Consider the following 26,210-nt stretch of genomic DNA (forward strand, 5'->3'; position numbering starts at 1 on the left):
GAAATATACTATCCACCCACATTTTCCATCAAAAGCTTTTGTTTGTTTTAATCTTTGAATCTTTGAGGCCCATTTGGTCACAATATGTTACAAACTTTGTGTTTTTTACACCATGATGTCATATGTTTGTCTGGCACTATTCTAAAGCTAGTTTATAAGATGAGGAGGAGGACACAGAAAGAGCCCAGTGCCCACAGGACACATGAAGCCACTGGGTAGAAATGGGAGAGGGGAAGAAAAATACTCATTTCTACGGGGATCACTCATCATCAGTCCCACTTACTTCTGACTGGTCATTTTCATCCTGCTCTTTGTCGCTGTCAAAGTCACTCAACACTGGCTTTGCTTTCCCTCAATTTGGCCTTTTCTTGCCTTTTCCTTTGTCCCGGCCTTTCTCATCTCTCTTATTAAGCTTGATTTTCACCTTAACAGATTTTGCCTCAGACTCAGACTCTTCTTCCTCTTCCTCTTCCTCTTCCTCTTCTTCATTGCTTTCCTCCTCACTTTCTTCTTCTTTGGCAGTTTTCTGCCGCGCACTCTTAAACACCGACTGTAAGACGATGGAGTCTTCGTAGATCTGGGATCCCTCCAAGTTGAATGTCTGAGCATTGTGACACAGAAGCATGACATCTTTCTCCAGGTCGCCCAGGCTCCGGTACTTATGATTACAGATTCTTTCCTTTATCTTTTTGAAGTCCACTGGCTTCCTAATTAATTCATAGTATTCTGGTAACTCTTTTCTGGACGATAACTGAATGAGGACCTCACTGAGCTGCCGCCCTGAACTATCTTTGTAGTTGATCACAGTATCAATGATGGCGTTCATCTGTTTTGTCAGTTTGGGGGGATTTGGTGACAGCTTCTCAGCTGGAGGGCGGCCTCGTCTCTTCTTAGCTTTTTCTACATCTTCCTTCACAGGATCTTTGTCCACATTTCTTCGTCTTTTTCTCTTCTTGAGCCGTACTTCCTCTTCCATTTCTTCCAAATTGCCATCTTCAATGGCCCCATAGTTTGCCTCTAACATAGTTCACGAACAACAGGCTTCTCGGCTTGGACCCCCCTGCTTTTTTTCTGAGGTGCTGGGGCATGTAGTATTGTTTTCCACCCTTTGACTTTCAGCCTATGAATGTCTTTATGAGTTAAGTGTGTTTCTTGTATACAACATATTGTTGGATTATGTTTCCTAATCCATTGTGTCAGTCTGTTTCTCTTAATTGGTGAACTGAGTCCATTTACATTGACGGTTATAATTGAGATGTGTTGACTTAAAATTGATGTTATTTACCTGCTATTGTTTACTCCTTTTTCTCCTGTGTTTAATTATTTGCCCTATTTAGTGGGTTCCTTCTGTTCTTGTTGGTGGAGCTTTGGTCCCTCTCTAGAACATTTTTCAGTAGTCTGTGTAGGGTTGGCTTTGTCATCATGAAATTCTTTAGCTGTTCTTTGTCATGGAAGTATTTTACTTCTCCATCAAACTTGAAAGAGAGTTTTGTAGGGTATAGTAGTCTGGGCTGGAATTTGTTTTCATAGAGGACTTGTAGTACTCTGCTCCATGCTCTTCTTGCTTTCATGGTTTGTGAAGAGAGGTCAGACGTAATTTTGGTGGGTTTTCCTTTGAATGTGATCTGCTTCTTTTCTCTAGTGGCTTTCAGTATATTATTCTTGTGTTAGATTTCTGGGATCTTGATTATTATACATCTTGGAGTGTTTTTAATTGAGTTGAAGTTATTTGGCCTTCTGTATGCTTCAATGACCTGAATGTCAGATTGCTTCCTCATATTTGGGAAGTTTCCTGCTATTACTTCTGCCTATATTCTTTTTATATCATTTTATTGACTCCTTTTTCATTGATGCCTATTAGTCTCACATTGTTCATCTTTGCATTGTCTTGCAGGTGATGAATTATTTTTTCCTGTATCTTAGTTGTTTTTAAGAGATCTTTTCTTACCTTTTCACTAGCTGCACCAGCATCTTCAAGATCTGAAACTCTATTTTCACTTTCACTCAAATGGTTTTGCAGGCTTGTAACTGAGATCTTAAGTTCCTGTACATCTCTTTGATTCTGCTTCATGTGATCTTTCTTTCCTATATTGCTCATTCAAGGAATCTATCAATTTTCTAATATTTATTTTTTTTGTCAATGTCTTCTTTAGAAGCAGTTATTAATTCTTTTACTGCAGAGTTTTTTTCAGATTGAGTTTCCTCCATATGTTTCTGTATTTGATTCTTTACTTTAGATGCTATGAATTCAGAGATTTCTTTTTTTATTTCAGAAATTAATTCTCTGAGTTCCTCTATACCTTTCTGCTGGTGTTTCTTTACTTCGGATGTTACTGATTCATGTCCTCTGCACTTGTTCTAGGTGGGCTCAAGGCTTGAGATTGCATTTTGCTCCTTGTCTTTATCATTTCATATAGCATTGACCTCTAACCTTTGGTACAGTTATAACCTTAGCACCTAATGAAATTCAGGTACCAATATACCAAGTTCTAGTTCATGTAGTTGTGCCTGGCTTGGGTCTGGCTACTGTACTCAGCTCCTTCCTGCTGCTGCCCTTGGAAGTGAGCCTGCTGTGCCCCTCTGGCAAGATGTTCTGCTCCTGGATTAGCTGTGTGGTTTTGACCCTAGTCTCACTGCAGGGACTTCAGCTACAGAGTTTCACCCCAGGCCTGAATGTCAGGCCTGGGCTGGGTCTGGAGGGTTATGGGGGCAGGGGAGGGGGGCAGGAGAGCACAAAAGCTCCTCCATACACTCACCGGGCCTGGGCTTTGGCGGGTCTGCAGGGCTCCCAAGAGCGTGGTGGAAGTTCTCACTCACAGGATGGGCTTAGACTGGCTCCGGAGGGGGAGGGGAGGTCCAGAGAATGCAGGGAAAGGTCTCTCTCACACGGCGGGCCTGAGTTTGGCCTGGCAGGTGCAGGACAGCACAGAAGCTCTCCCACATACTCACAGGGCCTGAGATTGGGTAGATGTCTCTGTTGTGGTTTATATCTACATGTCTCCCCAAAGCCTCATGTGCTCACAGTTGGAGCTTTTGAGAAGTGGATGGATCATGGGTGTGTGAAACTGGTCTAAGGAGGTGATAGCTGGACTGGGTGACTACCACTGTTAGCACAGACCTGGTGTGGCGATTAGGAAGGCCCAGCCTGGGTGTGGGTAACACCACCCAATAGGCACATAGCCTGATGGGATAAAAAGGGAAAGGAAGGCTCACTGCTTGGTTACATCTGCCCTGGCAGCATGGACTGTTTTTCTTCGCCATGCCCCCCTGTCATGCTGCCCTATATTACAGCCAGCTGACAATGGACTGAAACTACTACAAACAGTATGCTGAAATAAACTTTTCCTCCTTTAACTTGTGTGTGTTGGATGCTTTGTTTCAGCAATAAGGATGTGACTGACAAGACCTTTCAGCAGGCCCCACCTCTTAAGGATCCTACCATCCATCAATGCTGTTACACTGGAGACCAAGCTCCCAGTGTATGAGCTTTTGGGGAACCAACTACATCCGAACCATAGTAACTGGGAGCCCTCAAAAGCTCAAATCTGGCCAGGTAACTAAAGATGTCCCCAAAAGGAAAGAAAGGAGAGTGGAATGTAAGAAAGTCTCAGCAGCTGCAGAAGGAGCTCTGAAAAGTGCAATTAGCTGTTGTAGTCCAAGCTGGCCTCGGACTTGTGGTGATCTTCCTGCCTCAGCCACCCAAGTGCTGGGATTACAAGTGTATGCACCACACCAGGCTTGACAAGTACAATTTAAAAGAGCAATAAGATCAACAGCCTGTGAAATTTTGAGAACAGTACGAGGAAGGGCTGTAGAACACAATTTCTAGACTATAGTCTGTATGGTGCTCTGGCCTGGGAAATGCATTTTTGGGCACTGCTATAGTTTGAGTCTTGAAATATTCCCAAAAGGTCCATGTATTAAAGTCCTGACCCCCAGCCCACGGCACTACTGGGAACGGTGAAATCTTTCAGAGATGGGCCTAGCAGCAGGAACACAAGTCACTGAGAGTGTGTCCTTGAGAGGGACACTGGGACCACGACACTTTCCTCTTTATTTCCCAGCCACCACAGAGTGAAAGGTTCTCCTGCATGCTGTGCTTCTGCTGTGGTGCCCTGCATCATGCCCTAGGTCCCTAACCTTAGAGATGAGGGACTGTGGGTTAAAACTTCAGAAACCATTACCCCAAGTAAGTCTTTTCTCCTCTAAATTATTTATATTAGATATTTTGTCACAGTTCAGAGGCTAATTAGCAAGTAACTTTAGTGATTTTTTAAAATACCAGCAACAAATACTTATTTCTTCAGTGAGGCAAAGGGACCTACCATGAATGGCATGCTCAAAACACATCTTATATATCACCTCTGTTCTCATGGGCTTGGGTTATTTAGACTTTGGTGGAGCAGAATGTGGAAACTTAGCTATAATTTGAGGCCCATAGTGTGCTAGGGGTTCCTGGGAGGTGGTGGACACTTAAAGAGGTGGAGCTGAATGGTGGCTCGAGTCATTGGGAGAGGTTGAGCCCTAGGAGGGGTTTGTGGATCCCAGACTCCTGTCTCTCCCTCCTTCTCTTCTTCCTCTTCTTCCTTCCCTTTTTTTCTATTTATGTTTATTGGCTCAGGTGTTTGTATAGTGATAGAAGGTTAACACAGACTTTAATAAAGAAGGTGGTTATTAGTTTTAAAATATCAGAAACCTGAAAGGAGTAATAACTTGAAACTTGAAAAAAGCACCCAGGTATCAGAAATGGCTTTTTAAAGTTAAGTTGAGAGCAAATAGAAAAAAAGATGACACAGGTCACTGTTTAGGGACAGCAGTGATTTTTATCAGAAAGAAGGCAGAACCTCTACATCCCTAATTTGTTTTCATCTTTGCTGGCAAGTAAAATCTTTTACCAGGAAATGGGTAACAGCAATGTTGATAAGAGGGAATTAAACCTCCAAGTGAAGAGATTACAAAAAGTGCCCCTTTCCTCGAGCTAGCTAATGAATTAAAGTCACTTACTTCTATGAATTACTTTCTAGGGTGCTGATAACCCTTGAAAATGGGATTGCTAAATTGCTGTTAGGGGTCTTGGAGGCGACCAGGGGAATAACAGATTCTAGAAGACGAGGGTTGGTGCTTTTATAACAATGGAAATAAAACAAAACAAAACCCAATAGCCTGGCAATGCTACATTATAATTCACTAAATATTTTCACACCAATTCTGGTGAGTTTTCCCAACAAACAAGTTGAATACAATGAAGACTAAATATGACCCTAAAACAGCAGGGCTCCTGACAGACGCCAGCAATTCTGATCAGAGGGAGGGAGATAATTTATTTTATCCATGTTATAGAGGAAGCGGAGGTTCAAACAGACTTTCCCTCAGTCCCACTGAACACCTTGAAAACAAAGGTGCAAGCGCATTTATAACACACACACACACACACACACACACACACACACACGATTGACATCATTTCTATCTTTGCTGTAATGAGTACACTTCTGGATATGATATATCTGCATTTCGACAAATGTTTCCTAATCTCCTACTCCTCTTCTGTCAGGCACAAAGCTGGCTGTTCCTTCCTGGACAGTGGGAGCTGGAAGTGCCAGCCAGGAAGCCTGGAAGATTATGTCGTGAAGTTGGACACTGAGGGGGCAGGCTGGGCTCAGAGGCTGCTAAAACCCGCGTTTCATGTTGCTTGGACTTACCTTGTTGTATGCAATTGACTGTAATTTTATTTTTTTTAAATTTTATTTATTTGTGTGTGTGTGTGTGTGTGTGTGTGTGTGTGTGTGTGTGTGTGTGTGTGTCCAGCTCAGCCCACCAGGGGGCGGGGCTGGCTGGCATGTGGTGCTGGGGGATTGAACCGCGGTCCCTGTGCTTTGCTAAGCTTGTTCTAAGTAGGTGCTTTAGACCACTGAGCCATCTCACCAGCCCCTGCAATTGACTATAATACCAATATGTTTAGGATAAATGAGGACTTTCCTGGGGAGACACTAAAGCACTGATAGACCTGCTAGGAAGGATGGACTTGGGGAAGCTGGGACGACTCCTGTGGCTGAGAGGACATCTGTCGAGGCTGTCTCACAATGCACAGGGTGATCTTGGCAAGGGACTGGGAAGCTTAGTTTTATTAATTCTGCCCACTTAGTGCATTTGGAGATTTGATTGAAAGTGTATGAAGAAAGATTGGAGGACAGAAGCCAAAAGAAAATCAGGGTTTTAGTGGAAATGAGGTGAATGGACCACCCTAGCAGGTCCAAACAAGCCAGCCTATTGGGAAAAGCTCTGCTCCTGGAGCCCAAGTTAGCACACAGCAGGGGGACTTCAGCGAGAAAAGCATTCCTTCTCTGACAGAACAAGCAAGGTGGGACTGAACCAGAGTATGAGCAGGAAATGCTTCGTAATGGGAAAGCAGTTTGGGGTGCTCACTGTCACTGTGGATAGGATGGAAGATGAGATGTGTTCTTTGGCCATTTCATTTCCAGAAGGAACACTCACGCTCTGCTCAGCCCTCCGCCCTCTCTTTTGAAGCTCATCTGCCCATGGCAATGTGTGCTCCCTGCTCTCTGCTTTGTAGTTACTTAGTAGGGTGGGTTCTGTCCCTACAGCACGGAAAGCAATGCAGTGTAGCTCGGGGCTCAGTGAAGCTAAAGCCTTGTCCATCACACAGCTGACATCTAGGTCTCCCAGCCCCTACCCTTTCGTTTCCGCCAGTGACCAAGTCCAGGATGGAAAAGTGATGCTTGCAAAATCTGCAGATTAAGCAAGGCTGTGAATAACAGTGAATGCTTTTCATGGTAGAATCTGATTTAAAAAGAATGCAGCTAGGGGTGGTGGTACACACCTATAATCCCAGCACTTGGGAAGCAGAAACAGATTGCTTTGAATTTGAGGCCAGCCTAGGCTATGTAGTAAGTTCAAGTCCAGCCTGGAACAGCAAGACCCTGTCTCAAAAAATATTTTAAAACAGTTCCAGAGGTAGGTCGATCAACAGAGCAATTACAAGATAAATTGTAATCACAGTAGCTGAGTGGTTCTTCATGCAGTTCCAAATAAAAACCAAATCACACAAGGACAGGATAGAATAGCACGGCTTTGTCAGAAGCAGGCATCAAAAGGCAAAGAGGGGGCTGGTGAGATGGCTCAGTGATCTAAAGCACCTACTTAGAACAAGCTTAGCAAAGCACAGGGACCGCGGTTCAATCCCCAGCACCACATGCCAGCCAGCCCCGCCCCCTGGTGGGCTGAGCTGGCCACACAGACACACAGACACACAGACACACAGACACACAGACACACACACACACACACACACACACACAAATAAATAAATAAATAAATAAATAAAATTAAAAAAAAAAAAGGCAAAGAGACTGTATACTAGATGTATCTCAAAACAAATCCAAAGCCTGTCTTCCCAAACCAGTTAAATGAGCCTTAAGCTATGTGAATATAATTCCAGGAAACTGAAGAAGACGCTTTTCATCTCTGGGCTGAAGGAAGAGTAAAGGACTAGGCAGGAGCCTACGAAGGTGTTGAAAGGCAAGTCATCTTTACCTTGCTTCCAAGCCCGAGGCTTGGGCGGATGTCCACACATAATATGTAAATCAGAAGGACTCTCAGGATTGTGAATGGGAGTGTGCAGAGGTAGGGACTGAGTAGGAAACAGATCCAAGAGGTATATGTGGATAGATTACATTAAAAAAACCCCAAAACTTTATTTATTTGGTAAAGGGTCTCCTACGTAGTTCAGACTCATACTGATCCTCCTGTCTCAGCCCCCCCAGTGCTGGGATTACAGGCATGCGCCACCACACCTGGTTTTGATGGTCAGCACGGCATGGCATGGTACCAGGGATTAAAGCCAGTCCTTTTGCCCGCCAGGCAAGTGCTTAGTCTGCTGAGCTATCTCCCCGGCCCATGGATAGGTTACTGAACGCACCAGCCAGAACCACCAGAAAGTAGACTTTAGTCAAGTATGAAAAATACTGTCTGAACTGAGCTGACAAAAGACAAACAACAGGAGACAAGAAGGGCCCTTAAGCAATGAGGAAAGTTGCAGTGAATTCACGCATCAGACGTGGTGTGAAGCTAGACCAAAGATTTTAGTCCCTGTCCATTGTGCATTTGTGATCTTACTGCAAAACAATGAATGCATGGCCTCATTTTAACTGCACGCACAGAGTGGGCGTATAAGGAAACATCAATCCATGAGGAAACTCAAAAATCAAAGTTCACTAAGCCACTCCTAAGCTGCCATGTTTGATAGTTAGCCAAGCTCCTGACACACGAGTTCAAAGAAATTGAAGTCTTGTTTTTCCGGATGCCCGTGGAGAGCATGCGGTCACTCGGCTGTGGGCTGCAGCCCGCTGGCTAGAAAGCATGTCTGAGTCAGTGCCTCTGTCGAGAGACAGATGGAAGTGGCCACATGACCCCTGGTCCCACATCCATTCCACCAAATGGAGAGACATGACAAGCCTTTTATTTTCAGGACAGAGCGTCATTGATTATTCCCTGTTAATGCTTCCCTGTCGATGGCAGGCAGGGACTGGAGGGAAATGGAAGGATGTGATATCCGGGCCCCCCAGAGGGAAAATCAATGTCGTATGGTTTGATATTTCATCCTAGGATAACCTCTTTCTCCATGCTGCAGCCCACAGGCCACTGCTTCCCTCGCCACCAACTCTACCAGACATTGTCACATCCTTTCACTCACCAAAGGACAGGAGGGAGGAGAGAGAAGTGAGCACCCAGGAAAGATTGAGCATGCCCTCATTTTTCTGTTAGGAATTTACAGCAATGAAACAGTCTCAGACTATACTAAGACTTTTTCTGCAGCTTCAGATCAGAGGGGAAGCGCCCACGAGGTCCGCTGAAGAACCCCGGGCTGGCTTATTACGCATGCATCCAGCAGTCCGCTCCCCTCAAAGGATGACCTTGGACAACAGACAGCCCAGAAACTGCATGCCCCCTGGCGCAGCACTGACAGCTACAAGTTCAGAGCAAGAGGCAAAGACTTGTAATGCAGAGAGGTGAGAGGGAAGCAGCAAACTCTTTCTTTGTGTACACACCACACGCAAGCACGGGCACACACACATCAAAAATGTTTGTGTTTCTCCCTCCTCTAAAGGAACTCAACATTCAAAACAAAACTCTTGAGAATCTTGGATGTGACAGAAAGGGGAAGTTTTGTTCCTTCTGGAGTCTCAGGGTGAGAGGGAAGCAAAACTCCTTAATGATTGTTAAATGGGAATATAAACAGTAACATCCGGGTACCTAAAGCTGTGCTCACTCTGGTTTCAAGCAGGGCTTCCCATTAGCATCTGACCTCATCAGGGCTGCCGCCACATGGAGACACAAGGCCATGCAGCTGCTGCAAATCTCCAGCATGGCTATGGCTCTCTCCTCTTCCTATGGAGCTGCCCCAGGAGAAGGGTAGACAGCTACCCCCACTTTCCTAGCTCCTGGGGCCAGCTAGGGAAAGGCTGAATGGGGTGACCTCCAGGGGGCTTTCAAAACTGACTCTCACATTCACAAGCTGCACACCAGAATGTCTGAGTCCATGAGGCGGCCTACTGAGTTTGGAGGAAATGAAGCAATTCATGTCTTAGACGCGTACTTGCTATGGCTTGAACTTGTTTTAAGTGTGTCCCCCAAGGGTTCAAGTATTGAAACATAATCCCCATTATAAAGAAACAAGAGGGTGGAAATTTACTTTGACTACGATGTTTAGAGGTGAGGATACTGGGAGAAGTACAAAGAGTATATGATGTTAGGGCTTGTGTCTAGAGGTCCCCCCAAACCTTGTGTGCCCCTAGGTGGGCTCTGGGAGGTACTTGGATAATGAAGGTTTTACAGCTGGGGTGCTGGGTTATGAAGCCTCATCAAATAGGTGGGTCGCTGTGGGTGTGGCATGGGTGTATATAATGCCTTCAGCCTCGAGCCTTGTGGCTTCCTGCCTGCCCTACCCTGTCTCTTCTCTGCCACGCTGGCCTGCCTTGGGGCCAGCTGACCACGAACTGAAACCCCACAAACTGTGACCTGAAATCAACCTTTCTTCCTTTAAATTGTGGTGCTGGGTATTTGGTTCAGCAAGGGGAAAGTAACTCAGACAGATAATGTCATTAAGGTGGCACCTCCATGACTCAGTAAGAGCAAGAGCAGAGAGACTCACACTGTCCGCCACCATACCACATTCTCTGTTCTACCAAGTGATGCCCTCCGCTGCCTCAGGCCTCTGCTAAGAAAAAGTCTCTTGGGGCCAGGGAGATGGCTCAGTGGAATAAACGCTTCCCTGGCAAGTGCAAGGGCCTCAGTGCAATCCCCGGTTCTGCCCCCCACTCGCCCCCCAAAAAGTCTCTTATCAGATGTGGGCCCTTGACCTGGCAGCTCCAGAACTGTGAGCTAAAACAAGCTTTTTTTCTTTATAAAGTTAGCCTGTCTCAGATAGTTCCTTGTTGTAATAAAAACATACTGATTTACTACCCAGTGTGAATATTTCTTCTACTAGAATTTTGTTTTTGCTTTTTAAAAAATATTTAGTATAGGGTCTATGGGGTACAGGGTCTACAGGTTCTCACTACATAGAAAAGACTCGTAAGGGCTGGGGAGATGGCTCAGTAGAATAAGCGCTTGCCTGGCAAACACAAGGGCCTGAGTTCAATCCCTGGTTCTGCCAAAAAAAGAAAAAAAGAAAAGACTGGTAGTGATTCTCCTGTTTTCAGCCTTCCAAGTGCTGGGATTATAGGCACGCACCATGCCCAGTCTCAATCGCTGTCTCAGTGTGCCCTGGGGGCACGGCCAGCAGCACACCAGGATCAAACCCCGGCTGCTATGCTCTGCCTAAGCAGGCGCCTTAGTCTACAGAGCTGTCTGGCCAGCCCTTAAATTTTTTTAATTTTTTTTTTGTACCGGTATCAAATTCAGGACCTTGTGCTTGCCAGACAGGCACTTAAGCCACTGACCTATCTCCCCAGCTTAGAGTTCTTACAAGTGGTACTTTTCCAATGCATTTCTAAAATGTATGGATTTTATCTGTGTTATGAACATGAGTTGATTTTTACCTTATTGTTTTCTTCAGTTTTATTAGTTCCTATTTCCAACACGCAATGACATGCCTCATGGGAAGTTACTACATGAACATGACACAACCTAATTCTTTTTCAGTCCCTTCCCAGACCCCTTCCCCTCTTTATCTCTTAATCCCCTTCCCATATGAGGAAGCTCTGTCTCTACATTTCATATCTATTCTTTGTTTTGCTCTTTATAATTTGGGTTTCTCATGTAAGAGAAATCATGCAATATTTAAGTTCTTGTGTCTAATTTATTTCACTTAACATTATGCTCTCAAGGTGCAATCATTTTCCTACAGGACAGCATGTCTCCACTGCATACAAACATACACAACTGGCCTGGCTTCTCCACGCAGAGGGTAGGTCCCCCATGGCCTTCCCACCTTGAGCTTAAACTTCTCAGGGTACCTAGGCCTGGCCTGTACCTCTTCCGCAGCCATCTCCCATCCATCCCTGTGGTAGGCTGACCCCAGAAACCCTGCCCTGTAGTTGCTCAGTAGCTGCTAATCCTTTCCCGATTGTTCTGGAGTAAGCACTTTCTGATATGGCCGGCATTGTGCTGGATTTCTGCTCCAGCTCTAGTGGGCTGTGTCAAGATAGTCACTTTCACAGCCAAACCTCACGCTGGCATGAGGTCTGTAATAACTGAGGGCTTTTCTTGGGACTCGCACTGCTAGGGAGCTCACTGTGTGCCCCTGGAAGCGCGGGTCCTCTCCGGCCGACCTTGCCTTAGTGGTTCCTATGAGCTGGGTTGGCACTCCAGGCCCGCTATTCTTTCCACTGCTTTGTGCCGTTTCTCCAGCTTCTCTTTAGTTTCTAGTCTTCCTGTCCTCTCCCTCCAATTCCCAGAGATTTACTTTTTTTCCTCCAAGTTGCTTTGCAGGCGTCTTAATTCCAGCTCCTGAAGCTGTGTTTTGTTGTTGGCCTTTACTCTGTCATTTTTATTTATTTATTCTGCCATTTTTAATCCTCTGTAAAATGAGTACGGCCTTGCCAAATTTACTTACTTCTCATAAACTAGTAGATTATTATAGATTCTTTTGAAGTTTTTACATAAAGAGACATACCGTCTTCATACTATCTGTGAATAAAATAGTATTACTTCTCCCTTTACAATCTATAAATTCTTTTTTTCCTCTTATTGCAATGGTTAGGATCTCTAGTGCAATACTGAACAGAAGCAGCATTATGTGGCATTTCTAATTGCAAGGAAAAAGCTTTTAATATTTCATATTAGCTATGATATATCCTGTAAGATTTTTATTAATGATCTTTACCAGCTTAAGGAAGTTTCCATTTATTCCTCGCATTTATTATGAATTAAGTACTTGGTTTAATGAATCTTTTTTTCTGCATTGTTCTGGAGAGGAGACTCTTGTCCTTTATCATCTTCACTTAGTGAAATATACTAATTTTATGTTAAGATATAATTTAGATGTCAGAAAATTCGTCTTTTCAGTGTACAATTTGGTGGGTTTTAATATATTGACATTATGCAACTGCCACTACTATATAAATCTGGAACAGTTTTATCACAAAATACACTCCATACTCATTAGTACTCACGCTTCCCAGGTCTCAGTCCCCATCCCTAGGAACTACTAACCTATCAGTCTGTATGGATTTGGCAATTTTAGACATTTCATATAGGAGGAATCACATAACATACGGACCTTGCAGGGCTGCAGAGATAGTCTAGGGAGCTAAGTGCCTGCCTAGGCAAGCGCAAGGACCCTGGTTCGATCCCTGGTGCCGCGTGCTGTGCTGACCCCACCTCGTGTGCCCCCAGCCTGTAATCCCAGAGCTGGGAAGGCTGAAAACAGGAGGATCATAAGTCTGAGTTGCATAGTGAGACCCTGTACCAAATACATCAAAACAAGTAAATAAAATGCGGGCCTTGTGCATTGCTTAGCATAAATATTCTGTATATCTACATTGTAGCATGAACTAGTGCTTCATTCCTTTTTGTAACTAAATAATTATCTATTAAGTGGATATGCTACATTTGTTCATCTGTTTACCAGCTGACAGATATTTGGGTTGTGTTCACTTTTAACAGTGAACACTTTTATGAACACTTGTAAACAAGGTTCTGTGGGGACACAGGTTTTTAGTCCATGGGTGTACACCCAAGCATGGGCGTGATATGGCACCTTTTGGCTGTGTGCAATTCCCTAATGATTAATGATACTAAACGTCTCATGTGCTTGCTGATCATTCCTACATCTTCTTTGGCAAAAGTTTATTCAGACTGTTTTCTTAAATAAATTTAAGAAAAGTTTATTCTTAAATTCAGTTGTTCACCTTCTTGTTGCTGAGTTCTAAGTCTTTCTTGTGTAATGTAAACCCTAGATCCTTATCAACTATGTAACTTGCTAAAACTTTTCCTGTTCTGTGAGCTATTTTTTTTTTCCTCCAGTGATGAAGAGCAAATCTAGGGCTGCAAATATGTTAGATAAACATTCTATCACTAAGTTATATATTTAGCCCTTGTTTTCTTTTTTTTCCAGTAAGAAATATTTCTGTAAATAGTTTTATTGGTCTTTCTAGTGTCATTAATATGTCTATGAAAAAATACCTCTTATTACAATAATCTCATATTGAATTGACAGTTATAATTTTGTTTTATCTTTTATTTATTTTAATTAGAAAAAAAGATAAAATAGCAATGAAACAGTTTCAAAGGCTAGTATGACAATTACAATAATTAATACATTACATATTGTCTTCATAGTAGTTATTCAGAGGACAAGATGTAGACATGATGCCTTGTCTAAATATTAGTGCAAACCTTTCCTCCCACTGAACTAAGAGAAAGTAGCTGCATATCCATCCTATGTTGTATACATATATTTTTTTCACTACAAAATGGCCCTTTATTTATATCCCTCTTTTTTGTTTTGTTTTGTCAGAGAAGGATGTTCCACTGCAGTTAAAGAAGATGTATTTAGAGAAGTCTTCAAAGGACCTTTACATACTTGAAGCCAGTCTAAAGATTGTAGGTAGCTGACAGTGTTAATTTTAATAATCTCACTTACTCAAAATTTCAGGCAAATCAATTAAAGCAACAAGCTTAGTCATTTCATTGTAAATTTCTACTGTGATATACGATACTTGCTTTCCTCATGAGGCTTGTTTTTGTTTTCTTGATAATCTTCAAAATTTTTTTTTTTATATATTTAGTACAGGGTCTCACTCCACGCCCAGTCTCAACTTCCATCTCAGCACACCCTGGAGGCAGGGGCGGCACGGCAGGCTGGGGATAGTCTTTAATTTTAAGCATAAAAGTTTTAAATTTTAATGATCAACTTTATCTTTGGTTGTTTGTGCCTTTGATATCATATGAGAAACTGGTTTAATTCAAAGCCATAAAGATTTATACCTATGTTTTCATCTAAGGGTTTTGTAAGTTTAGCTCTTATGGGTAGGCCTTTAAACTTTTTAAATTTTGTATATAGTGTCAGGAGAAAGCCAACATACTTACTTACACAAGGATATCCCACTGCTTCAATAGATTTGCTGAAAACACTGATTTCATAGTATTAAAATTTTCTTTGCTAGTAGCAGGTTTACTACTCTTTGGTATTAAAGTTACGGTACTTTTGACATGAATTGAGAATTATTATTTCTTTTTCAATCATTTGGAAGAGGAGTCTTAGCAAAATTGGTGCCACAACCTTAGATGTTTAAAAGAATTCACTAGTGAAGAAATATGGATCTGGAGGTTTGTTTGTGGAAAGTTTTAAACCTTCAATTTCAATTTCTTAAACAGGTATAAATCATTCAAATTTTCTATTGACTTTTTTTTTTTTTTTAATGTATTTGGTACAGGGTGTCACTGCAGCTCAGACTCCTAGTGATCCTCTTGTTTTCAGCCTCCTCAGCGCTGGGATTACAGGTGTGCGCCACCACACTGGTCTCAGTGACAGGCTCAGTGCGCCCCAGGGATGGGGCTGGCATGGCATGTGGTGCTGGGGATCAAGCCTGGTCCATGTGCTTGCCTAAGCAGGCACTTAGTCTGCTGAGCTATCTCACCAGCCCTATTGCCTTGAACTGGTAAACAGTATCTTCCTAGAAATCCCACTTCATGTAGATTTTCCTATTGGCATGAATGTGTATGTACCATATTATAATATTAATCTGTACCTTCCTTATTAACAGACCTTACTTTTCTAGAATAGTTTTAGGTTCCACTGAACAAAAAGTACAGAGTTACCCAACTCATACCCTGTCTCCTCTGCTTAGGTATCACTCACAAGAATGGTCCATTTATTATGGTGAATCTACACTGATGCACCATTTTCAAAATTCTTAAGTTTACATTGGAGTTTATTTTTGGTGGCATAAATTCTACAGATTTTGATCAATGTATAATTATGTTTACCTACCAATATGTAATCATATGGGGGTATTTTCACTGCCCTAGAAATTATTTGTGCTCTCACAATTATTTTCCCTTCCTTCTAACCTCTGGTAACCCTTTACCCTTTCACTACCTCTACAGTTTTGCCCTTTCCAGGATACAGGATGCAATTATATTTATTTTTTTAATTCTTATTTATTTATTGTGTGTGTGTGTGTGTGTGTGTGTGTGTGTGTGTGTATGGCCAGCTCAGCCCACCAGGGGGCGGGGCTGGCTGGCATGTGGTGCTGGGGATTGAACCGTGGTCCCTGTGCTTTGCCAAGCTTGTTCTAAGTAGGTGCTTTAGACCACTGAGCCATCTCACCAGCCCCTGCAATTATATTTAGATATTCCTTTTTTTAAATGTATTTGGTATAAGGTCTATAGGGTCTCCCTACATAGATCAGACTCATAGTGATCCTCCTGTTTTCAGCCTCCCAAGCACTGGGATTACAGGCATGTGCCACCATGCCCAGTCTCAGTCGCCATCTCAGTGTACCCTTGGGGTGGGGCCGGCCCAGCATGTTGGGGATCAAACCCCTGGCTGCTGCTCATATTTAGATATTTCTAATTATCTTCTTATAGTAGTATTTCAATTTCCTTCATGTCTTTTCATGACTTAATCACTCACTTCTTAGCCCTGGGTGCATCTCAGCTTAATTCATTTACCACTAAGGATATCTTCATTGCTTCCAGATTTTGGTGATTATTAGTAAAGCTGCTATAAATGCTCATGGGCATGTTTTGTTGGGACTAAGTTGTCAGCTCATTTGGGTAAACACCGAGGACTGAAACTGCCAGATCATATGGTACAAGTGTATTTCATTTTGTCAGAAATTGCTAAGCTGTCCTCCAGAGGGTCCAGTAGTTCTCATTCCAGCAAGCAGCGAACAAGAGGTTTCCCATTGCTCCATATCCTCACCAGCATTTGATGTTGTCAGTGTTTTTGCTGTCAACATTGTAATTTGCATACAGTGATTGCACACTGTTGCTTTTACTCTCAGTTTTCTAATATTGAACATGCTACCATGTGCTTGTCATCTGTATGTCTTTTTAGGAAGTTACCTGCTCAGACCTTTTGCTTTTTTTTTTTTTTTTTTTTTTTTTTTTTGAGTTTTTCTTTTTGTTTGTGTTTTCTTTTGGTTTGTGGTTTGAGACAAAGTTTTGGTAGGCTGTTCTTGCTGACCTCAAACGAGTGACTGTTTTGCCTCAACTTCCTGAGTAGCTTGGACTACAGGCGAGTGACAGCTAAGGATTCACTTCATAGTTTAGATGACAGAGCTATGTTAGATGCGTCTTTTGCAAATACTTTTCCCAGTTTGTGGACTGAAGTCTCATTTTATTCACCAGCGGTTTTTCTTTTTCTTTCTTTTTCTCTCCCTCCTTCTTCTTCATGAGTCCTGTTAGGAATTTATTAGTTTCACTAGTCTTCTCGAGAAAACAACTATAAGGTTTACTGTTATTCTTTTTCTTTTTTCCTTTTAACCTGGAATTGAACTCAGAACCTTGTGCTGGCCAGGAAGGAACTGTGCTGCTCAGCCATACCCCCATCCCTTCTTTTTGTACTGTTTGAATGTATACTTAGGCTGATTTGTAGCCATTATTTTTCAAGTTTTGCTACATCATTTTTTTAAAAGTATCATTAATTCAAAATATTTGATTTAGTTTTGAACATCAGTTATTTGGGAATAGAATTTCCCAATACTTGAGGATTTTCTACTTTCTTAAAAACATTTGATTTCTATTATCTCATTTTGGTCAGGGAACATTTTAGATGGTTTTATTCTTTGAAGTTTGTTGACACTTTAAGGACCAGCACATAGTAAATTTTGTTAGGTATCCCATGGGTATTTGGAAAGAATGTATGTATTTAGTACAGGTTCTCCAGGGTCTCATTACACAAATCAGACTTGTAGTGATCCTCCTGTTTTCAGCCTCCCAAGTGCTGGGATTACGAGTGTGTGTCACCACATCCAGTCTCAATCCCCATCTCAGTGTACCCTGGGGGCGAGGCCAGCATGGCACACCAGGGATAAAACCCTGGTTTCTGCATCTGCCTAAGCAGGTGCTTTAATCCACCATGCTATCTGGTCAGCCCTTGGAAAGAATTTAAATATGTATCTTCCAATAGTATTGGCTGTAGTGGTCTACATACTAATTAGGTTTAGTTTATTATTGTTTTTGTCATAACCTTCCATACTCTTGATCGATTGTACTGTTAGGCTTTATCGTTTAGTAATTTTGCTTTCCATTATTTTGAAGCTATTTAGATCCATCAGAATACATACTAGATCCTCCTAATAGATTGTTCTAACTTTCGTGGCACGTTCCTTTGGATCTCCAGGAGTGCCTCCTGCATTTGCTGGTATGGATAGTTGTATAGCTATGTTAGTCTTATTTTGATTGGTCTTTGCTTAGATCATCTTTTTTTCCATCTTTTTACTTTCAATCTTTGCTTCTATTTATACAGAAAATGAGGCTTTTGAAAGCAATATTTATATTTGGGTTTTAAAAATACGTACCCAAGAAGTAGGAAGCCTCTTTAAGATGACTTTAAATTATCTCCACCTCTTGGAGGCAAAGCTTTATGTGATCCTCTTCCCTTGGGTAAGGAGCAAACTTAATTTTATTTTAGTGAATTGCACCACTGAGCCATACCTGTAAGTCATTTCACACATACAGATTTAAATGTACCTGTAGGGCAAAGTCCTGGTTTTCCTAAGTTAAAAGATGCACCTTCATAATTTTGACAGTTCCTACCAATCTCATTGTTTGTGCTAATTTATATGTGACAGTGCCTATTTAACCACACATGTGCCATTATACTGTACTATCCATTATATTACTATTGATAGGTGAACAATTTCTCTTAAGCATTTTCATACGCATGAATCAATTTTATTATCTCCTCCATGAAATATCACCATTAATTTCCTTAGCTCTATTGTACACTGCATTATTAATTTCTTTCGTTTATATTTGTAGGGCTCTTTAACTGGTCACCATGGCGCAGTTCCTGATGCTGGGCCCAAACTCCTATTTGCATTTGCTTAGGGTACCACCAATAAGTTTTTTATCCCTATGAAATGTAAGCTAGCAATCTTTTCTTTCATGACTCCTGGGTTTTGTGTCATACTTAGGCCCTTTTCATTTTCAGATAATAAAATAACTTTTGGAAAAAATTTTCCTAGTATTTCTACAATTTAATTTTTTATGTTGCAATATTTGGGTGCTATGTAATTTGTCATGGTATAAAGAATAAAGTATGGATCTAGCTTAATTTTTTTCCCAGAAGAATATACAGTGGTCCCCACCCTAGTTATTAAATAATCATCTTCCTACAGATTGAAAAGCCACCTCCTGCCTGGGAGATAGCTCACTGGCATAAGCACCTGCCTTGCAAGCAGGCAAGGTCCTAGGTTTGATCCCTGGTACCACCACCAAAAAATAAAAAATAAAAATAAAAATAAAAGGCTACCTCTATCATAGCCTCAATTCTCATATGTATTTACATCTATTTCTGAACTGTTCTGTGCATCTAACTGTTCAAAATTACCATTCTTTTAATTTCTGTAGATTTACAAATTTTATTGTCTAGTAAATTTGTCAAAAAATATAAAACATTAAAAAGGAGAGAAAAAAAAGTTAAGCAGTAACTGCTTCTTTCCATAGACAAACAGAAATTAGCAGTAGTTATTCAAGATATACTGTACGTGTCTGTGTATTTTTTTCCTGTCTTTTGTCCTTTTCTTCTTCCCTCTGAATATATTCATTCCCTTTCAAGAGTTGTTTTTACTCTGTTTCTATCCAGTTATTTTTCCATATAAACTCAAGAATCAACTTAAATTATGGGGCCAAAGAGGAAAGTGATCGATGATGTAGAGTGTGCCTAAGGAGAGTCACATGGAGAGAAAACACTCTCTAAGGCTTTCACAGAGAGCACACTGGCCAAGCAATGGCCGTGACTCATCCACATGGCTGACACTGACAAAGGTTCTACAATCTGAGGTACAGGATCTCAGGATAAATCCTGAGGGCATTTCACTGACCTTCTCAGATCCAAAAGCTACAACTCTTGTTGCATAGGTCCTGCTTTACCTTGGTCTTAACCATCCAGCATAAAAGTATGAAGACGAAATATAGGAAGTAAATCCATGCTGTTATGTTGAGCTGTGGGGAACTCAGGTCAATAATTTCTGACACTGCCAGTTAAACAGAAGACCCACTGCTATTATGGGCTACTGGACTTTTAGAATATTTTGCTTAATTTTCACACCTATAATATTCAAATAACAGAACTTAGAAAAAAAGGGGTATACAGATGAATGTGCATTTTGTATCTGTGTATTCAAAGTGGATGGGATAGATATATAGTTACATTCTCTTAATGAATAGAATGATTTGTCCTAACGGTGTTTGTAAATAGGATCTCAAGTCCGCATCTTGTACAGCAATTAACCACTAAGAAGAATGTATGCAGTGTGTTAGTTATTGAAACTGTCCTAGCGATTTGATTTGAAACTGTCTCATTGCTGTTTATCAATAAAATTATGAAAAAAAAAGAATCAACTTACATAAACCTGTTTTGAAAGTACTACTGGAGTTTTGTTTTGTTTTTAAATTCTTTATTTTTTGAAGAGAATAAAAATAGTAAAAAAGAACCATTAGAAGTGATACAGAGTTTCACTAAACAAAATTATAGGAATTCAACAATGGCTGTTAAATTGCTTACTCTTGTCTTCGAATTAGTTTAATTTATAAGCAAGCAAAATTTGTCAAAAAATATAAAACATTAAAAAGGAGAGAGAAAAAAATGTTAAGCAGTAACTGCTTCTTTCCATAGACAAACAGAAATTAGCAGTAGTTATTCAAGATATACTGTACGTGTCTGTGTATTTTTTTCCTGCCTTTTGTCCTTTTCTTCTTCCCTCTGAATATATTCATTCCCTTTCAAAGTATCTAGTGTACCTCACAGATTTTATTTACTCTTTCAGGTTCTTACACTATGGGGACAGTATGATGTTCACATATGCGAGTCTGATTTATTTCACTTATGAGTATGATTTCCTTAGAAACATCTAATATTCAGCATTTGTTGGAGTTCTTACTGAAGATCGTGCCAATCTATATACAGCTGAAGGAGAGGAATATCTCCAGGATGCTGATCATTACTCTATGAACACGGCATGTTGTCAACGTGAGTTTGGATCTTGTTTTGTGTACTTCATTAGTACTTTAAAAGATCTCTCTTGATATTCAGATAGTGAAGTTAAACCCAACTGCACATGTTGTAGGGTAATAATAAGCTTCTCTTTTGGAGGGTTAACAACCTAAGTTTGCAGATCAAAAATTAGAGAAATAGAAGGACTGCAAGGACAGCTAACATTTTGACCATAGCCTTTCAAGGTCAGTGAAGACTCAGGACATAGGAGAACATATACTGTAATATCATGTAACTCAACTGCGTCCCAAATTTTCTGATCAAGATTATGGGGCCACAGAGCAATGTGATTGATGACATAGAATGTGCCTAAGGAGAGCCACCTGGAGAGAAAACATTCTCTCAGGCTTTCACAGAGAGCAAATTGGTGAAACAATGGCTGTGACTTATCCACATGGCTGACACTGACAAAGGATCTGCAACCTGTGGTACAGGGTTACAGGATAAATCCTGAGGGTACCTGACTGACCTTATCAGATACAAAAGTTACAATTCTTACTATATAGGTCTAGCTTTATCTTAGTCTTAACAATCCCGCAGAAAAGTATAAAAACGAGGTATATAAAGTAAAGCCATATTAATATGCTGAGCAGTGAAAGGCTCAAGTCAACAACTTCTGTGGATAACCCGCTACTATTGTGGATTGCTGGACTGTATTAGATTGTTTTGCTGAATTCAAGCACCGATAGTATTTAGATGCCAGTGCAATACCCATTTCTGACAGGACTAAACAAAGAAAGGCGATACAAAGGAAGGACCATTTTGTATTTGTATATGCAGAATAGTTATGATAGATATACCACTAGTTTTGCTTAATTCAGTGAGAAGAAAGATTTGTACTAATAGTGTTTGGACAGGATTTCCTTTCTGCTTCTTATACTATGGATAACCACTAAGAAGATAACAATGTACAATGTATTGATTACTGAAACTGTCCTATTAATCAGTTTTGAAACTGTCTTACTGCTATTTGTTTTTCAATAAAATAAAACTTCTTTGAATTAAAAAAAGATTTCTGCAGATAATATAACTTTATTCTTAAGCACATTTTGTCTTCAGATGCTACTGTAAAAATATTTTCTCCCTTATGGTATGAAATTTGTTTATGCAAAGACTACCAATTTCTAAAAATTAAGTAAATTCTTATTTTGTTTGTGAGATTTTGGTCAGTACTCTGTAGTTTTTCATGTTATTTATTTATTTGGTGCTGGTCTTGCTATGCAACTCAGACTCATAGTGATCCTCCTGTCTCAGCCTCCACAGCACGGGGATTACAGGCGTGGGCCATGCCTGGTTTTGGTGGTCAGCTCGGCACCCAGGGCAAGACTGTGGTACTAGGCATCAGACCCGGATCCTTGTACTTGCCAGAGCAGGCACATGGACCCCTGAGCTATCTCTGCAACCCCAGTACTCTAGTTTCTAGGTGAGCAATCTAGTTATATCATCAGAAAATTATTTCATCTGCCTTCCCTTTTCACTTCTGTATCTTTTCTTTCTCTTGTCTAATTGTTTTGTCTAAGTCTTGCGTAACAATTTTAAGGAACAGTGATGATTCATAGACATCTTTGTCTTGTTCCTGGCTTTAATAAAATTGCTTCTGGTATTCCCAATTAAGTCTGACACTGGCTTTGAATTGAGATAAATATATTTTATCATATTAAGGAAGCAACCAGCTATTCCTAGTATGAAATGATCCTTGCATTCCTGAAATAAGCTTCACTTGGTAATGGTGAATTACTCTTTTATCTAGAGCCATCTGATTGGGTTCAGATCCCAGAATCCCCACTTGTTAATTATCTGCCTTCAGGCAAAATTCCTCTTTATTGCTGTTTCCTTATCTTTTAAAAATAAAGATAATATTCACACATTAGGTTGTTGTCCAAATCAACTAACTATATGGGAAGCTGAGTACCTTTTTATGTTTAAGAGATTTACATTTTATAAGGGCAGTCTGGTCTTATCTCTCCCTCGTTTTTTCTCTATTTTCTATTTTTAGAAATTTCTTTACAAATTAGGGATATTAGCCCTTAATCTGTGATGCAAAGTACAATCATGTTTCTCAATTATCACTTGTATTTTATTTTTCTTACAGTACATTTGCATCCAGAAGTTGTTAGTTTTTTGCATTATCCTCCTTAACCAAGTCAAATATATGCCCGACTGCATTAGGACTACTTTAAGAGTTATTACGGGCCCCAAAACGTCTCTCCTCCCCACACCTCCTTTCTTTTAGTGGTCAGCCACAGAATGTCTCTCTTGTCTTCCCCACCATTTCTTTTCACTGAATCGTTCAAAGTGCAAAAACCACTTGGCTCACAGTGATACACTGGGCCCACAAAGCTTCAGGATACATTGGGCCCACAGGCCAGAGCTTGCTGGCCCATTACACAGGAATTAATCCTGGTTTTTCTTCCAAGTAACTGTTCAATTAATCCTGTACATCTCCTTATCAATTTAAAAACTATCCTGACATACTATGTTAGAACACAGCTGATGTTCTTTTTGACATATTTATAGACCTAGATCCAGTTGTCCCAACACTGCTCATCCCTGGGATCCATCTTTTTCCCCACTGACTTAGGACAGCACTTCATTGTTTCCTAACTTTTAGTATGCATGCAGTCGGGCTCATTTCTGAAGCTGTGTCGCCCATTCCATTGGTTTGTCTACTTGTGTGCTTGCACCACACTTTCAGAGTTAGAGGCCTTATGCTTGCAGTAGGACAAGCCTGCCACTGCCGTGCACATTTTATGGCATTTCTTGGACTGGTTTTACTCTTCTGCTCTTCCAATGAACCTATCATCATTATGTCTGGTGCCAGAAAAAGAACTGATGGTATTTCAGATCACAAAAAAATTTCAACAAGTTTTTTGTTTTGTTTTGAATTTTATACCACTGATAGCATTTGCTTAATATTACAGAACTAGCAAAACTTTTCTCCTGACTTAATTTCGGTAAATTTTTTTTCTCATAAGTTATCCCTTAGGTATGAGTTTTCAAATATAGTGATTAAAGCTGTTTAAAGCACTCTTTTAATATATGCTGTATCTGTAATTATTATTATTTTTTTTTTTTTGCGGAACCAGGGATTGAACTCAGGCCCTTGCGCTTGCCAGGGAAGCACTTATTCTACTGAGCCATCTCCCTGGCCCTCCAGATTTTTTTTTTTTTTTTTTTTTTCGGAACCGGGGATTGAACTCAGGCCCCTGTGCTTGCCAGGGAAGCACTTATTGCACTAAGCCATCTCCCCGGCCCTTGTAATTCTTTTTTAAATGTATTTGGTACAGGGTCTCACTACACAGCTTAGACTCATAGTGATCCTCCTGTTTTAGCCTCCCTAGAGCTGCAATTACATGGGTGTGCCATCAGGCTTGGTCTTGTAATTCTTTCTTTGTTAACTGTTAGCTACTATAATACTGGGGGGAATTCCTTGATACCTGGGTTGAAACTTTGTTCTTCCAGAGAGACTTCGTGGTTAATTCAATATAGTCAAAAGAATGATTCATGGAGATCTGAAAATAATGTGTAGCTGCCATTCTGGAGTAAGTCTGATGCATACCCACTAGCTCTACTTTAAATCTTCCCATGTTTTTCTACTTTCTCTGTCAAGAACTGATGGTTGCTTTAAAACGTCCAGCTAAAACTATATTTATCTCTTTGTCTCTGGTGTATAATATATAGATGGTTACTGGGTTCCTCGTGCTGACACTTGTAACTCTTATCTTCATTAGACACATCCATCAGCGTTACATGATGTCTCATTTTCTTCTGCTTTTACTTCAACCTTGCCTGACACTGAGTCTATTTTCTCATTTAATATTTTTGCTTGGCTTACTTTGATCATCATTTCTGAACCATTCTGAGTCTTATAACCTGGAATTAATGTCTCAACCTCAACATTTTAATCTTATGACAGATTATGTTTGGTGTTATCTATAACTTTAGAAATCTGTCATTTTTGCAGATATATATATATATATATATTTTTTTTTTTTTAAAAATTAAGTGTGAATTTCTCTTCTAGGGATTCTTGCTGTATCACACAATTCCTGAAATATTTTTCTTGGGGCCGGGGAGATAGCTCAGTAGAATAAGTGCTTGCCTGGCAAGCTCAGGGTCCTGAGTTCAATCCCTGGTACCACAAAACAAAACAAAACAAAAAACCAAAAATCTTTTTCTTTAGCCATTATATCTAAATTATTTACTACAAGCAATGATAAAATTAGTGTATTTGTTTGTTCTCCCTATTGTAATATTTTAATATAACATGAGTCATTTTCCCATTTTTATATACAAAAAAGGTCCTAATTTAAACAGATGGCCAGTCAAAAGATGTCCTAGAAAAATGTTGGCCCAGGGCTGGGGAGATAGCTTAGTAGAATAAGCACTTGTCTGGCAAGCATAAGGTCCTGAGTTCATATCCCCAGTACCGCAAAAAAAAAGGGGAAAAAAAAAAAAGTTGGCCCAAATCACCCTCTTCACTTTTATACAGCTTCAATGGGTTTAGAAGACTTACAGTATGGTATTAATGAGACCAGAACCAGGAATCAAAGCTTACTAGGCAGCTGGATCAGTTTTATCTTCTGGGTACTTCTCTGTAGACTTGAAATATCAAATTTTTTTTTAAAGGCAGATCCCATAATTTTTTGGTGGAACTGGGGATTGAACTCAAGCCTTTGTGCTTGCCAGGAATGCGCTTATTCCATTGAGCCATCTCCCTGGCCCCTGAAATATCAAATATTGCAAGAGTGCCCAGTCTGAAGACTATGAATGGGAAGCACAAACTTATTGTCACTATTGAAAACAGCATACAACACTTCACCAGTAGTTGGTGGCAATAGCTCTGTTGTGAAACCCAGCACTAGGAACCCAGACTGCCACACCAGGCATTAAATGCTTTGGTTCAAGAGAAAGAACCTCAGAGTGGTATCATGCTAGAACACAGAAGAGATCGCATATTCAGCCATGGGATAAACTGTTACTTCCATTTTCACTTAATCTACTTGTGTGTCAGTAGCTCCCTGCTTCCACTTCCTGGGGAAGACGATTGAGGGAATGTAAGTGTGTTCACAGGTCAGTCCTGCTTCTTGTACAACGGGCCAGTGGAAGCAGCACTCCCGTGGCCGCACTTGAGCTCTGCAGAGGCTCTGTGTAGCTCTCCAAATCAGTAAGCCAGCCATGGGTCCTGCACTTTCCACTTCCTACCTGCTTTTCCCTGCTACTATACATGCTTTTGTCAACTGTACCAAAATACTTGCTGTGCTCAGAATCTTGTTCTTTTTCCTTGAATGATCCCAACTGCTTCTCACTTAATTCCTGCTCATCCTTCAGATCAGTTTTACTATTTGCCCAGTTTGAGTTACAGTGTCCTCTTCTGTACCCAAATCACTTGATATCGTAGTCTGAATTTACCATCCATTGTAATGCTTTTCTTGTCCCCTCTTTAGCAGGGTGTGTACTTTAAGACAACAGAAAACAGGTGAAATGACACGTCTATATATATATATCTTTTTTTTTT

The 26,210-nt window shown here is 40.7% G+C and overlaps 1 protein-coding gene and 1 pseudogene across 1 annotated transcript in view; both read right to left on the minus strand.

Moving 5' to 3' along the window:
* Gpatch2l (G-patch domain containing 2 like) overlaps nucleotides 1–26,210 on the minus strand; it is a 127,962-nt gene that overhangs the window by 32,574 nt on the left and 69,178 nt on the right. The window lies entirely within an intron of this gene.
* Nucleotides 353–976, minus strand: LOC101576540 (annotated as a pseudogene).

The sequence above is a fragment of the Octodon degus genome, unplaced genomic scaffold (genome assembly GCF_000260255.1).
Source record: "Octodon degus isolate 3935 unplaced genomic scaffold, OctDeg1.0 scaffold00007, whole genome shotgun sequence".
Lineage (NCBI taxonomy): Eukaryota > Metazoa > Chordata > Mammalia > Rodentia > Octodontidae > Octodon > Octodon degus.